The 13,653-nt window shown below is 41.9% G+C and overlaps 1 protein-coding gene across 1 annotated transcript in view; it reads right to left on the bottom strand.

The window, feature by feature from the left end:
- The window catches only part of FBXW8 (F-box and WD repeat domain containing 8), a 154,693-nt gene that overhangs the window by 52,711 nt on the left and 88,329 nt on the right, over nt 1-13,653 (bottom strand). The window lies entirely within an intron of this gene.

Genomic DNA, 13,653 nt, shown 5'->3' with positions numbered 1-13,653 from the left:
ACCCTACGCGTTTCAGATACTCATCCTCAGGGGTCCGTATCTTGGTAACTCTGGCCTCATCACCAGCGATATTAGTATTCAACAGCGGATATTCCGCTGTGCGTCACGGGAAGATGCACGTATCGATGTCAACGGCATACTTCATTGCAGGCGCTAGGTTACTATAAACGCTAAACTCCACCCATCGTATTCGGCGGCAACACATGAATTGACCAATCACAGCACCCTCTCGATTCGTGACACCTGCCCATGTGACCCCCCGCCGTCAGCTGACAGCCAGGGGTCATCATCGGCCGCATCATACCGAACGCGCAGGCGCAGTGGAAGCCAAGGACGTATCGCCCGGACTGCCAAACACGAGGAGGTAAGCGCTAAAAGATGATGTGTTATAAGTATATCTTGCGGGACAGTATAACACCGCAAGTAGGCAATCTCATAAAGCAACTCAAGAGTAAATAAACACATATGAGGTGGACGAAGTTGCTGAAGTCCCTATTCCTTAGAAAAACTGACAAAACGATCTCTTTATGTGTTGGCTAATCAGTGTAGCCATCTCAAATAAGTAATGCAAAATGCAGATAAACACTCACCCACCCCAAGGTAAACCACCTATAGGGGGATGGTATCACACATTTAGATAAAACATGTATAATTAGTCTGCTCATTTAAACCTGCTGGTTGTATACATTCCAGTCTATGGATCCATTGCGCTTCCTTCCGTAAAATCAGGTTGTCCCAGTCCCCTCCTCTTTTGGGGGGTCTGACAAGTTCAATTGCTTGAAACTTTAACACTGCTGCCTGGCCTTGGTGTTTCGCATGCACGTGCTTAGATATTGGGGTGTCCCTACCATGGATGATATCTCCAACATGCTCCCTAATACGACGACGAAATTGTCGTGCTGTTTTACCCACATAATTTAGGGGGCATGGGCATGTGATTAGGTAAACTACTCCCGCTGTCTTGCAATTGACATAATCCCGAATATTGTATTCTCTCTGTGTGACAACACTGGTAAAACTATTCCCTTTAAGAATGAAATCACAGGCTTTACAGCTACCACATCTGAAAGTACCTGGTATTCGTCTATCCAGCCATGTACCCCTAGGTGAAATGGGGTCGAAACAGCTGTGCATGACTCTGTCCCTTATATTTTTCCCTCTCCGATACGTGACAGATGGCCTCTGTGTGATCTGATCTACCAAATCTATATCAGAACTGAGAATACGCCAATACCTATTCAGTATCTGCATAATGTCATTTTGTTTTGAGTCATAGGTGCCTATGAGTCTGGTAACTTGTTCTTCTTTCCGTTTTTTAGGGACCAGGAGACATTGCCTATCTGCATCCCTTGCTCCCTCATAGGCCTTCCTAATAACACTCTCGGGGAAGCCTCTATCCTTCAATCTTGTTTTGAGTTCCTGGGCCTGGCACTCAAAATCACCCATAGAGCTACAATTCCTGCGTACTCTCATGAATTGGCCTTTCGGAATGCCACGTTTGAGGGAATAGGGATGACAGCTATTCCATTGCAAAAAACTATTAGTTGCTGTTTCTTTCCTATGTACCTTAGTGCGGATTGTACCTCCTTCCGTTTTTGTGATTTTCAAGTCTAAAAAAGACAGTTCAAACTCACTGATCTCACATGTAAACCTAAGTCCTACATCATTTTTGTTGAGGGCTGCTACGAACCTATGGAACTCATCTGCTGTAGAGTTCCAGAGAATCAGCACGTCATCAATATATCTAATCCATAATCCAACGGATGAAGTCCAATTGACAAATTTGTCCCCAAAAACAATTGTCTCCTCCCACCAGCCAAGAAATAAATTTGCATAGGTGGGAGCAGCAGGACTCCCCATTGCAGTACCACATTGCTGATGAAAGATCTTATCTTCAAAAATAAATATGTTTTTTTCAAGAACAAACTGTAATAACTGCAAAACAAATTGGTTATGGGCAGCAAACTGTGTACCTCTTGATCCCAAATAATACTCGATCGCTTTATAACCACATTTGTGAGGTATGGATGAATACAACGCCTCAACATCCAGACTAGCCAGGATTGTATCTTTCTCCAGAGAAATACCATCAATCTGTTTCAAGACATCCATGGTGTCACGTACATATGATGTAAGACTTAAGACAAAAGGGCGCAACACCTGATCAACATAAGTACTCACATTTTGAGTTAAATTATTAATGCCTGAAACAATGGGTCTGCCACGTAAGGGAGGATACCCTTTGTGGATTTTGGGCAGGCTATAGAAACACGCCATAACAGGAAATTGTGGGTATAGAAACCCAAACTCTCCTGCACTAATCAAGGATCTGCTCTTTGCATCACTCAGAATGCTCAGCAACTCCTTCTTGAATAGTGCTGTGGGGTTATCCTTTAAAATGGTGTAACAGTTATGGTTAAACAATATGTCCTCACACATTTTTTTATAATCATCCCTACTCATGATCACAATGTTCCCACCTTTATCAGATGCTTTTAAAACGATGTTCTGTTTTTTCTCTAGAGTGGTCAGAGCTAGTCGTTCGGACCAAGACAAGTTGTTATCCATGCCCCTACTGTCCTGACTAAGATTTTTGATCTCATCTCCCACCATATCCACAAATAAATCCACATTGGTAAAATCTCCTATAGGTGGCAGCTTTCTACTCTTCATTTTTAGGTTGGTAAAGGGACCTAGACCTGGAGTTCTTCCAGATTCCTCTAATAACCCCTCCAAGGCTGCAAGGCCTTCCATATCAGACTCTTCCAACCCTAGTTCCATACATTTTTTCCTATTGTGGTGTTTGAAAAATTTGATCCATTTGAGTTTACGAGCAAATAAATTAAGATCTTTTATCCACGAGAAAGAGTCAAATTTAACTGTGGGGACAAAGGAAAGTCCTTTTTCTAATAATGTGTTCTCTGATGCACTCAATTTGTATTCAGATAGGTTAATAATTTGTAGCCTATCCATATTTTTTCCCTTCACTAATCCTTTTGTCCCCTCAGCATATAGCGGGAAATGGGAGGATTGTTGGCTAAAAAATTGTTGCCACTATTAGAAGAGGCTCTACCACGGCCTCTATTTCTACCTCTAGCTCCTCCCCTAAATTTTTGTTTCCCACCGCTACCACCGAAAAATGGGCCCACTCTTTCAGAGTCTGTGGTTTCACTCTCTGATGTGGAAGGGTCAGATTCCCTCGGCCCCCTATTAGTCTGTTGATATTGTTGTTGTTGTGTATGGACAAAATCATACGCTTTTTTCTCCCTAAATTCCTGTAGGTCTCTCTGGAATTGGAAGTGTTTACGTTCCTTTAGATGATTGGTGAACCTCTCTAAAGTTTGTTGGAGGATTTTATCCCGTTTATCAAAACCAGGGGTATCCACCAAGGACTTGGCTGCCTCAATCTCTTTTTTAAGCTCAGCACTAATAGAGTCGAACTGAATTTTTTCTTCCTCTACCAAAATCTGCATCAGCCTAAGTGAACTCCCTGTAATCTCCTGTTCCCACCTTTCTTTTATATTAGCAGTTTTTAATCTTAATGCTGGGACAATGGGGACCCTGAGGCCTCTGGGAACTATCTTGTTCTTTAAATAGTTTTCCAGACTCTGGATCTCCCACCAACTTCTAGTATAATCTTTATGCAATCTATTAAGGTTTTTAAAGGTAGATTTAAGAGACGCACCCTGAACTGTATACACCAGTTCACATTCAGAAAAAACGCTTTTAGCCTCACTCATCCACCCTTCTGTGTTTAAATCTGAGAGTGCAAAGGCTGCCATACCCAGATAAAACGAAATTATTACTGTATAAATTAAATATAATTTCACTGTAGAGTTAGATAGAAATCTAATTGTGCTCCCACAATATAAAGAAATTTAATTATAAGGTTCACTGAAATGACAACTGAGTAAAAAGATATCTTTAATAGTAACTAGTTTAAAAACAGGGGTAACACACCACTGTGACATAAGCCCCACCGTGAAAATTAAAAAATGTATTAAACAGAAAAACACTGAGTTTATATGATACCTATATCTCTGTGTTTAAACGATATTAGTAGGAATCAGCATATACCCAGGGCACAACAGTAGTACAAGCCCTAATTGAAGCATAGGTGTCCGACAAAATCGGATCTCCTAACGCTGGGTGTAACACAATATAATTGTCCCCAATGCATACATTCCATAGACATTAAACGACCCTACGCGTTTCAGATACTCATCCTCAGGGGTCCGTATCTTGGTAACTCTGGCCTCATCACCAGCGATATTAGTATTCAACAGCGGATATTCCGCTGTGCGTCACGGGAAGATGCACGTATCGATGTCAACGGCATACTTCATTGCAGGCGCTAGGTTACTATAAACGCTAAACTCCACCCATCGTATTCGGCGGCAACACATGAATTGACCAATCACAGCACCCTCTCGATTCGTGACACCTGCCCATGTGACCCCCCGCCGTCAGCTGACAGCCAGGGGTCATCATCGGCCGCATCATACCGAACGCGCAGGCGCAGTGGAAGCCAAGGACGTATCGCCCGGACTGCCAAACACGAGGAGGTAAGCGCTAAAAGATGATGTGTTATAAGTATATCTTGCGGGACAGTATAACACCGCAAGTAGGCAATCTCATAAAGCAACTCAAGAGTAAATAAACACATATGAGGTGGACGAAGTTGCTGAAGTCCCTATTCCTTAGAAAAACTGACAAAACGATCTCTTTATGTGTTGGCTAATCAGTGTAGCCATCTCAAATAAGTAATGCAAAATGCAGATAAACACTCACCCACCCCAAGGTAAACCACCTATAGGGGGATGGTATCACACATTTAGATAAAACATGTATAATTAGTCTGCTCATTTAAACCTGCTGGTTGTATACATTCCAGTCTATGGATCCATTGCGCTTCCTTCCGTAAAATCAGGTTGTCCCAGTCCCCTCCTCTTTTGGGGGGTCTGACAAGTTCAATTGCTTGAAACTTTAACACTGCTGCCTGGCCTTGGTGTTTCGCATGCACGTGCTTAGATATTGGGGTGTCCCTACCATGGATGATATCTCCAACATGCTCCCTAATACGACGACGAAATTGTCGTGCTGTTTTACCCACATAATTTAGGGGGCATGGGCATGTGATTAGGTAAACTACTCCCGCTGTCTTGCAATTGACATAATCCCGAATATTGTATTCTCTCTGTGTGACAACACTGGTAAAACTATTCCCTTTAAGAATGAAATCACAGGCTTTACAGCTACCACATCTGAAAGTACCTGGTATTCGTCTATCCAGCCATGTACCCCTAGGTGAAATGGGGTCGAAACAGCTGTGCATGACTCTGTCCCTTATATTTTTCCCTCTCCGATACGTGACAGATGGCCTCTGTGTGATCTGATCTACCAAATCTATATCAGAACTGAGAATACGCCAATACCTATTCAGTATCTGCATAATGTCATTTTGTTTTGAGTCATAGGTGCCTATGAGTCTGGTAACTTGTTCTTCTTTCCGTTTTTTAGGGACCAGGAGACATTGCCTATCTGCATCCCTTGCTCCCTCATAGGCCTTCCTAATAACACTCTCGGGGAAGCCTCTATCCTTCAATCTTGTTTTGAGTTCCTGGGCCTGGCACTCAAAATCACCCATAGAGCTACAATTCCTGCGTACTCTCATGAATTGGCCTTTCGGAATGCCACGTTTGAGGGAATAGGGATGACAGCTATTCCATTGCAAAAAACTATTAGTTGCTGTTTCTTTCCTATGTACCTTAGTGCGGATTGTACCTCCTTCCGTTTTTGTGATTTTCAAGTCTAAAAAAGACAGTTCAAACTCACTGATCTCACATGTAAACCTAAGTCCTACATCATTTTTGTTGAGGGCTGCTACGAACCTATGGAACTCATCTGCTGTAGAGTTCCAGAGAATCAGCACGTCATCAATATATCTAATCCATAATCCAACGGATGAAGTCCAATTGACAAATTTGTCCCCAAAAACAATTGTCTCCTCCCACCAGCCAAGAAATAAATTTGCATAGGTGGGAGCAGCAGGACTCCCCATTGCAGTACCACATTGCTGATGAAAGATCTTATCTTCAAAAATAAATATGTTTTTTTCAAGAACAAACTGTAATAACTGCAAAACAAATTGGTTATGGGCAGCAAACTGTGTACCTCTTGATCCCAAATAATACTCGATCGCTTTATAACCACATTTGTGAGGTATGGATGAATACAACGCCTCAACATCCAGACTAGCCAGGATTGTATCTTTCTCCAGAGAAATACCATCAATCTGTTTCAAGACATCCATGGTGTCACGTACATATGATGTAAGACTTAAGACAAAAGGGCGCAACACCTGATCAACATAAGTACTCACATTTTGAGTTAAATTATTAATGCCTGAAACAATGGGTCTGCCACGTAAGGGAGGATACCCTTTGTGGATTTTGGGCAGGCTATAGAAACACGCCATAACAGGAAATTGTGGGTATAGAAACCCAAACTCTCCTGCACTAATCAAGGATCTGCTCTTTGCATCACTCAGAATGCTCAGCAACTCCTTCTTGAATAGTGCTGTGGGGTTATCCTTTAAAATGGTGTAACAGTTATGGTTAAACAATATGTCCTCACACATTTTTTTATAATCATCCCTACTCATGATCACAATGTTCCCACCTTTATCAGATGCTTTTAAAACGATGTTCTGTTTTTTCTCTAGAGTGGTCAGAGCTAGTCGTTCGGACCAAGACAAGTTGTTATCCATGCCCCTACTGTCCTGACTAAGATTTTTGATCTCATCTCCCACCATATCCACAAATAAATCCACATTGGTAAAATCTCCTATAGGTGGCAGCTTTCTACTCTTCATTTTTAGGTTGGTAAAGGGACCTAGACCTGGAGTTCTTCCAGATTCCTCTAATAACCCCTCCAAGGCTGCAAGGCCTTCCATATCAGACTCTTCCAACCCTAGTTCCATACATTTTTTCCTATTGTGGTGTTTGAAAAATTTGATCCATTTGAGTTTACGAGCAAATAAATTAAGATCTTTTATCCACGAGAAAGAGTCAAATTTAACTGTGGGGACAAAGGAAAGTCCTTTTTCTAATAATGTGTTCTCTGATGCACTCAATTTGTATTCAGATAGGTTAATAATTTGTAGCCTATCCATATTTTTTCCCTTCACTAATCCTTTTGTCCCCTCAGCATATAGCGGGAAATGGGAGGATTGTTGGCTAAAAAATTGTTGCCACTATTAGAAGAGGCTCTACCACGGCCTCTATTTCTACCTCTAGCTCCTCCCCTAAATTTTTGTTTCCCACCGCTACCACCGAAAAATGGGCCCACTCTTTCAGAGTCTGTGGTTTCACTCTCTGATGTGGAAGGGTCAGATTCCCTCGGCCCCCTATTAGTCTGTTGATATTGTTGTTGTTGTGTATGGACAAAATCATACGCTTTTTTCTCCCTAAATTCCTGTAGGTCTCTCTGGAATTGGAAGTGTTTACGTTCCTTTAGATGATTGGTGAACCTCTCTAAAGTTTGTTGGAGGATTTTATCCCGTTTATCAAAACCAGGGGTATCCACCAAGGACTTGGCTGCCTCAATCTCTTTTTTAAGCTCAGCACTAATAGAGTCGAACTGAATTTTTTCTTCCTCTACCAAAATCTGCATCAGCCTAAGTGAACTCCCTGTAATCTCCTGTTCCCACCTTTCTTTTATATTAGCAGTTTTTAATCTTAATGCTGGGACAATGGGGACCCTGAGGCCTCTGGGAACTATCTTGTTCTTTAAATAGTTTTCCAGACTCTGGATCTCCCACCAACTTCTAGTATAATCTTTATGCAATCTATTAAGGTTTTTAAAGGTAGATTTAAGAGACGCACCCTGAACTGTATACACCAGTTCACATTCAGAAAAAACGCTTTTAGCCTCACTCATCCACCCTTCTGTGTTTAAATCTGAGAGTGCAAAGGCTGCCATACCCAGATAAAACGAAATTATTACTGTATAAATTAAATATAATTTCACTGTAGAGTTAGATAGAAATCTAATTGTGCTCCCACAATATAAAGAAATTTAATTATAAGGTTCACTGAAATGACAACTGAGTAAAAAGATATCTTTAATAGTAACTAGTTTAAAAACAGGGGTAACACACCACTGTGACATAAGCCCCACCGTGAAAATTAAAAAATGTATTAAACAGAAAAACACTGAGTTTATATGATACCTATATCTCTGTGTTTAAACGATATTAGTAGGAATCAGCATATACCCAGGGCACAACAGTAGTACAAGCCCTAATTGAAGCATAGGTGTCCGACAAAATCGGATCTCCTAACGCTGGGTGTAACACAATATAATTGTCCCCAATGCATACATTCCATAGACATTAAACGACCCTACGCGTTTCAGATACTCATCCTCAGGGGTCCGTATCTTGGTAACTCTGGCCTCATCACCAGCGATATTAGTATTCAACAGCGGATATTCCGCTGTGCGTCACGGGAAGATGCACGTATCGATGTCAACGGCATACTTCATTGCAGGCGCTAGGTTACTATAAACGCTAAACTCCACCCATCGTATTCGGCGGCAACACATGAATTGACCAATCACAGCACCCTCTCGATTCGTGACACCTGCCCATGTGACCCCCCGCCGTCAGCTGACAGCCAGGGGTCATCATCGGCCGCATCATACCGAACGCGCAGGCGCAGTGGAAGCCAAGGACGTATCGCCCGGACTGCCAAACACGAGGAGGTAAGCGCTAAAAGATGATGTGTTATAAGTATATCTTGCGGGACAGTATAACACCGCAAGTAGGCAATCTCACAAAGCAACTCAAGAGTAAATAAACACATATGAGGTGGACGAAGTTGCTGAAGGCCAGGCAGCAGTGTTAAAGTTTCAAGCAATTGAACTTGTCAGACCCCCCAAAAGAGGAGGGGACTGGGACAACCTGATTTTACGGAAGGAAGCGCAATGGATCCATAGACTGGAATGTATACAACCAGCAGGTTTAAATGAGCAGACTAATTATACATGTTTTATCTAAATGTGTGATACCATCCCCCTATAGGTGGTTTACCTTGGGGTGGGTGAGTGTTTATCTGCATTTTGCATTACTTATTTGAGATGGCTACACTGATTAGCCAACACATAAAGAGATCGTTTTGTCAGTTTTTCTAAGGAATAGGGACTTCAGCAACTTCGTCCACCTCATATGTGTTTATTTACTCTTGAGTTGCTTTATGAGATTGCCTACTTGCGGTGTTATACTGTCCCGCAAGATATACTTATAACACATCATCTTTTAGCGCTTACCTCCTCGTGTTTGGCAGTCCGGGCGATACGTCCTTGGCTTCCACTGCGCCTGCGCGTTCGGTATGATGCGGCCGATGATGACCCCTGGCTGTCAGCTGACGGCGGGGGGTCACATGGGCAGGTGTCACGAATCGAGAGGGTGCTGTGATTGGTCAATTCATGTGTTGCCGCCGAATACGATGGGTGGAGTTTAGCGTTTATAGTAACCTAGCGCCTGCAATGAAGTATGCCGTTGACATCGATACGTGCATCTTCCCGTGACGCACAGCGGAATATCCGCTGTTGAATACTAATATCGCTGGTGATGAGGCCAGAGTTACCAAGATACGGACCCCTGAGGATGAGTATCTGAAACGCGTAGGGTCGTTTAATGTCTATGGAATGTATGCATTGGGGACAATTATATTGTGTTACACCCAGCGTTAGGAGATCCGATTTTGTCGGACACCTATGCTTCAATTAGGGCTTGTACTACTGTTGTGCCCTGGGTATATGCTGATTCCTACTAATATCGTTTAAACACAGAGATATAGGTATCATATAAACTCAGTGTTTTTCTGTTTAATACATTTTTTAATTTTCACGGTGGGGCTTATGTCACAGTGGTGTGTTACCCCTGTTTTTAAACTAGTTACTATTAAAGATATCTTTTTACTCAGTTGTCATTTCAGTGAACCTTATAATTAAATTTCTTTATATTGTGGGAGCACAATTAGATTTCTATCTAACTCTACAGTGAAATTATATTTAATTTATACAGTAATAATTTCGTTTTATCTGGGTATGGCAGCCTTTGCACTCTCAGATTTAAACACAGAAGGGTGGATGAGTGAGGCTAAAAGCGTTTTTTCTGAATGTGAACTGGTGTATACAGTTCAGGGTGCGTCTCTTAAATCTACCTTTAAAAACCTTAATAGATTGCATAAAGATTATACTAGAAGTTGGTGGGAGATCCAGAGTCTGGAAAACTATTTAAAGAACAAGATAGTTCCCAGAGGCCTCAGGGTCCCCATTGTCCCAGCATTAAGATTAAAAACTGCTAATATAAAAGAAAGGTGGGAACAGGAGATTACAGGGAGTTCACTTAGGCTGATGCAGATTTTGGTAGAGGAAGAAAAAATTCAGTTCGACTCTATTAGTGCTGAGCTTAAAAAAGAGATTGAGGCAGCCAAGTCCTTGGTGGATACCCCTGGTTTTGATAAACGGGATAAAATCCTCCAACAAACTTTAGAGAGGTTCACCAATCATCTAAAGGAACGTAAACACTTCCAATTCCAGAGAGACCTACAGGAATTTAGGGAGAAAAAAGCGTATGATTTTGTCCATACACAACAACAACAATATCAACAGACTAATAGGGGGCCGAGGGAATCTGACCCTTCCACATCAGAGAGTGAAACCACAGACTCTGAAAGAGTGGGCCCATTTTTCGGTGGTAGCGGTGGGAAACAAAAATTTAGGGGAGGAGCTAGAGGTAGAAATAGAGGCCGTGGTAGAGCCTCTTCTAATAGTGGCAACAATTTTTTAGCCAACAATCCTCCCATTTCCCGCTATATGCTGAGGGGACAAAAGGATTAGTGAAGGGAAAAAATATGGATAGGCTACAAATTATTAACCTATCTGAATACAAATTGAGTGCATCAGAGAACACATTATTAGAAAAAGGACTTTCCTTTGTCCCCACAGTTAAATTTGACTCTTTCTCGTGGATAAAAGATCTTAATTTATTTGCTCGTAAACTCAAATGGATCAAATTTTTCAAACACCACAATAGGAAAAAATGTATGGAACTAGGGTTGGAAGAGTCTGATATGGAAGGCCTTGCAGCCTTGGAGGGGTTATTAGAGGAATCTGGAAGAACTCCAGGTCTAGGTCCCTTTACCAACCTAAAAATGAAGAGTAGAAAGCTGCCACCTATAGGAGATTTTACCAATGTGGATTTATTTGTGGATATGGTGGGAGATGAGATCAAAAATCTTAGTCAGGACAGTAGGGGCATGGATAACAACTTGTCTTGGTCCGAACGACTAGCTCTGACCACTCTAGAGAAAAAACAGAACATCGTTTTAAAAGCATCTGATAAAGGTGGGAACATTGTGATCATGAGTAGGGATGATTATAAAAAAATGTGTGAGGACATATTGTTTAACCATAACTGTTACACCATTTTAAAGGATAACCCCACAGCACTATTCAAGAAGGAGTTGCTGAGCATTCTGAGTGATGCAAAGAGCAGATCCTTGATTAGTGCAGGAGAGTTTGGGTTTCTATACCCACAATTTCCTGTTATGGCGTGTTTCTATAGCCTGCCCAAAATCCACAAAGGGTATCCTCCCTTACGTGGCAGACCCATTGTTTCAGGCATTAATAATTTAACTCAAAATGTGAGTACTTATGTTGATCAGGTGTTGCGCCCTTTTGTCTTAAGTCTTACATCATATGTACGTGACACCATGGATGTCTTGAAACAGATTGATGGTATTTCTCTGGAGAAAGATACAATCCTGGCTAGTCTGGATGTTGAGGCGTTGTATTCATCCATACCTCACAAATGTGGTTATAAAGCGATCGAGTATTATTTGGGATCAAGAGGTACACAGTTTGCTGCCCATAACCAATTTGTTTTGCAGTTATTACAGTTTGTTCTTGAAAAAAACATATTTATTTTTGAAGATAAGATCTTTCATCAGCAATGTGGTACTGCAATGGGGAGTCCTGCTGCTCCCACCTATGCAAATTTATTTCTTGGCTGGTGGGAGGAGACAATTGTTTTTGGGGACAAATTTGTCAATTGGACTTCATCCGTTGGATTATGGATTAGATATATTGATGACGTGCTGATTCTCTGGAACTCTACAGCAGATGAGTTCCATAGGTTCGTAGCAGCCCTCAACAAAAATGATGTAGGACTTAGGTTTACATGTGAGATCAGTGAGTTTGAACTGTCTTTTTTAGACTTGAAAATCACAAAAACGGAAGGAGGTACAATCCGCACTAAGGTACATAGGAAAGAAACAGCAACTAATAGTTTTTTGCAATGGAATAGCTGTCATCCCTATTCCCTCAAACGTGGCATTCCGAAAGGCCAATTCATGAGAGTACGCAGGAATTGTAGCTCTATGGGTGATTTTGAGTGCCAGGCCCAGGAACTCAAAACAAGATTGAAGGATAGAGGCTTCCCCGAGAGTGTTATTAGGAAGGCCTATGAGGGAGCAAGGGATGCAGATAGGCAATGTCTCCTGGTACCTAAAAAACGGAAAGAAGAACAAGTTACCAGACTCATAGGCACCTATGACTCAAAACAAAATGACATTATGCAGATACTGAATAGGTATTGGCGTATTCTCAGTTCTGATATAGATTTGGTAGATCAGATCACACAGAGGCCATCTGTCACGTATCGGAGAGGGAAAAATATAAGGGACAGAGTCATGCACAGCTGTTTCGACCCCATTTCACCTAGGGGTACATGGCTGGATAGACGAATACCAGGTACTTTCAGATGTGGTAGCTGTAAAGCCTGTGATTTCATTCTTAAAGGGAATAGTTTTACCAGTGTTGTCACACAGAGAGAATACAATATTCGGGATTATGTCAATTGCAAGACAGCGGGAGTAGTTTACCTAATCACATGCCCATGCCCCCTAAATTATGTGGGTAAAACAGCACGACAATTTCGTCGTCGTATTAGGGAGCATGTTGGAGATATCATCCATGGTAGGGACACCCCAATATCTAAGCACGTGCATGCGAAACACCAAGGCCAGGCAGCAGTGTTAAAGTTTCAAGCAATTGAACTTGTCAGACCCCCCAAAAGAGGAGGGGACTGGGACAACCTGATTTTACGGAAGGAAGCGCAATGGATCCATAGACTGGAATGTATACAACCAGCAGGTTTAAATGAGCAGACTAATTATACATGTTTTATCTAAATGTGTGATACCATCCCCCTATAGGTGGTTTACCTTGGGGTGGGTGAGTGTTTATCTGCATTTTGCATTACTTATTTGAGATGGCTACACTGATTAGCCAACACATAAAGAGATCGTTTTGTCAGTTTTTCTAAGGAATAGGGACTTCAGCAACTTCGTCCACCTCATATGTGTTTATTTACTCTTGAGTTGCTTTATGAGATTGCCTACTTGCGGTGTTATACTGTCCCGCAAGATATACTTATAACACATCATCTTTTAGCGCTTACCTCCTCGTGTTTGGCAGTCCGGGCGATACGTCCTTGGCTTCCACTGCGCCTGCGCATTCGGTATGATGCGGCCGATGATGACCCCTGGCTGTCAGCTGACGGCGGGGGGTCACATGGGCAGG

Source organism: Rhinoderma darwinii, chromosome 1 (assembly GCF_050947455.1).
Source record: "Rhinoderma darwinii isolate aRhiDar2 chromosome 1, aRhiDar2.hap1, whole genome shotgun sequence".
Classification (NCBI taxonomy): Eukaryota; Metazoa; Chordata; class Amphibia; order Anura; family Rhinodermatidae; genus Rhinoderma; species Rhinoderma darwinii.
Note: the sequence above shows the minus strand (reverse complement) of the source record. Positions and strands in the feature narration are given on the sequence as shown.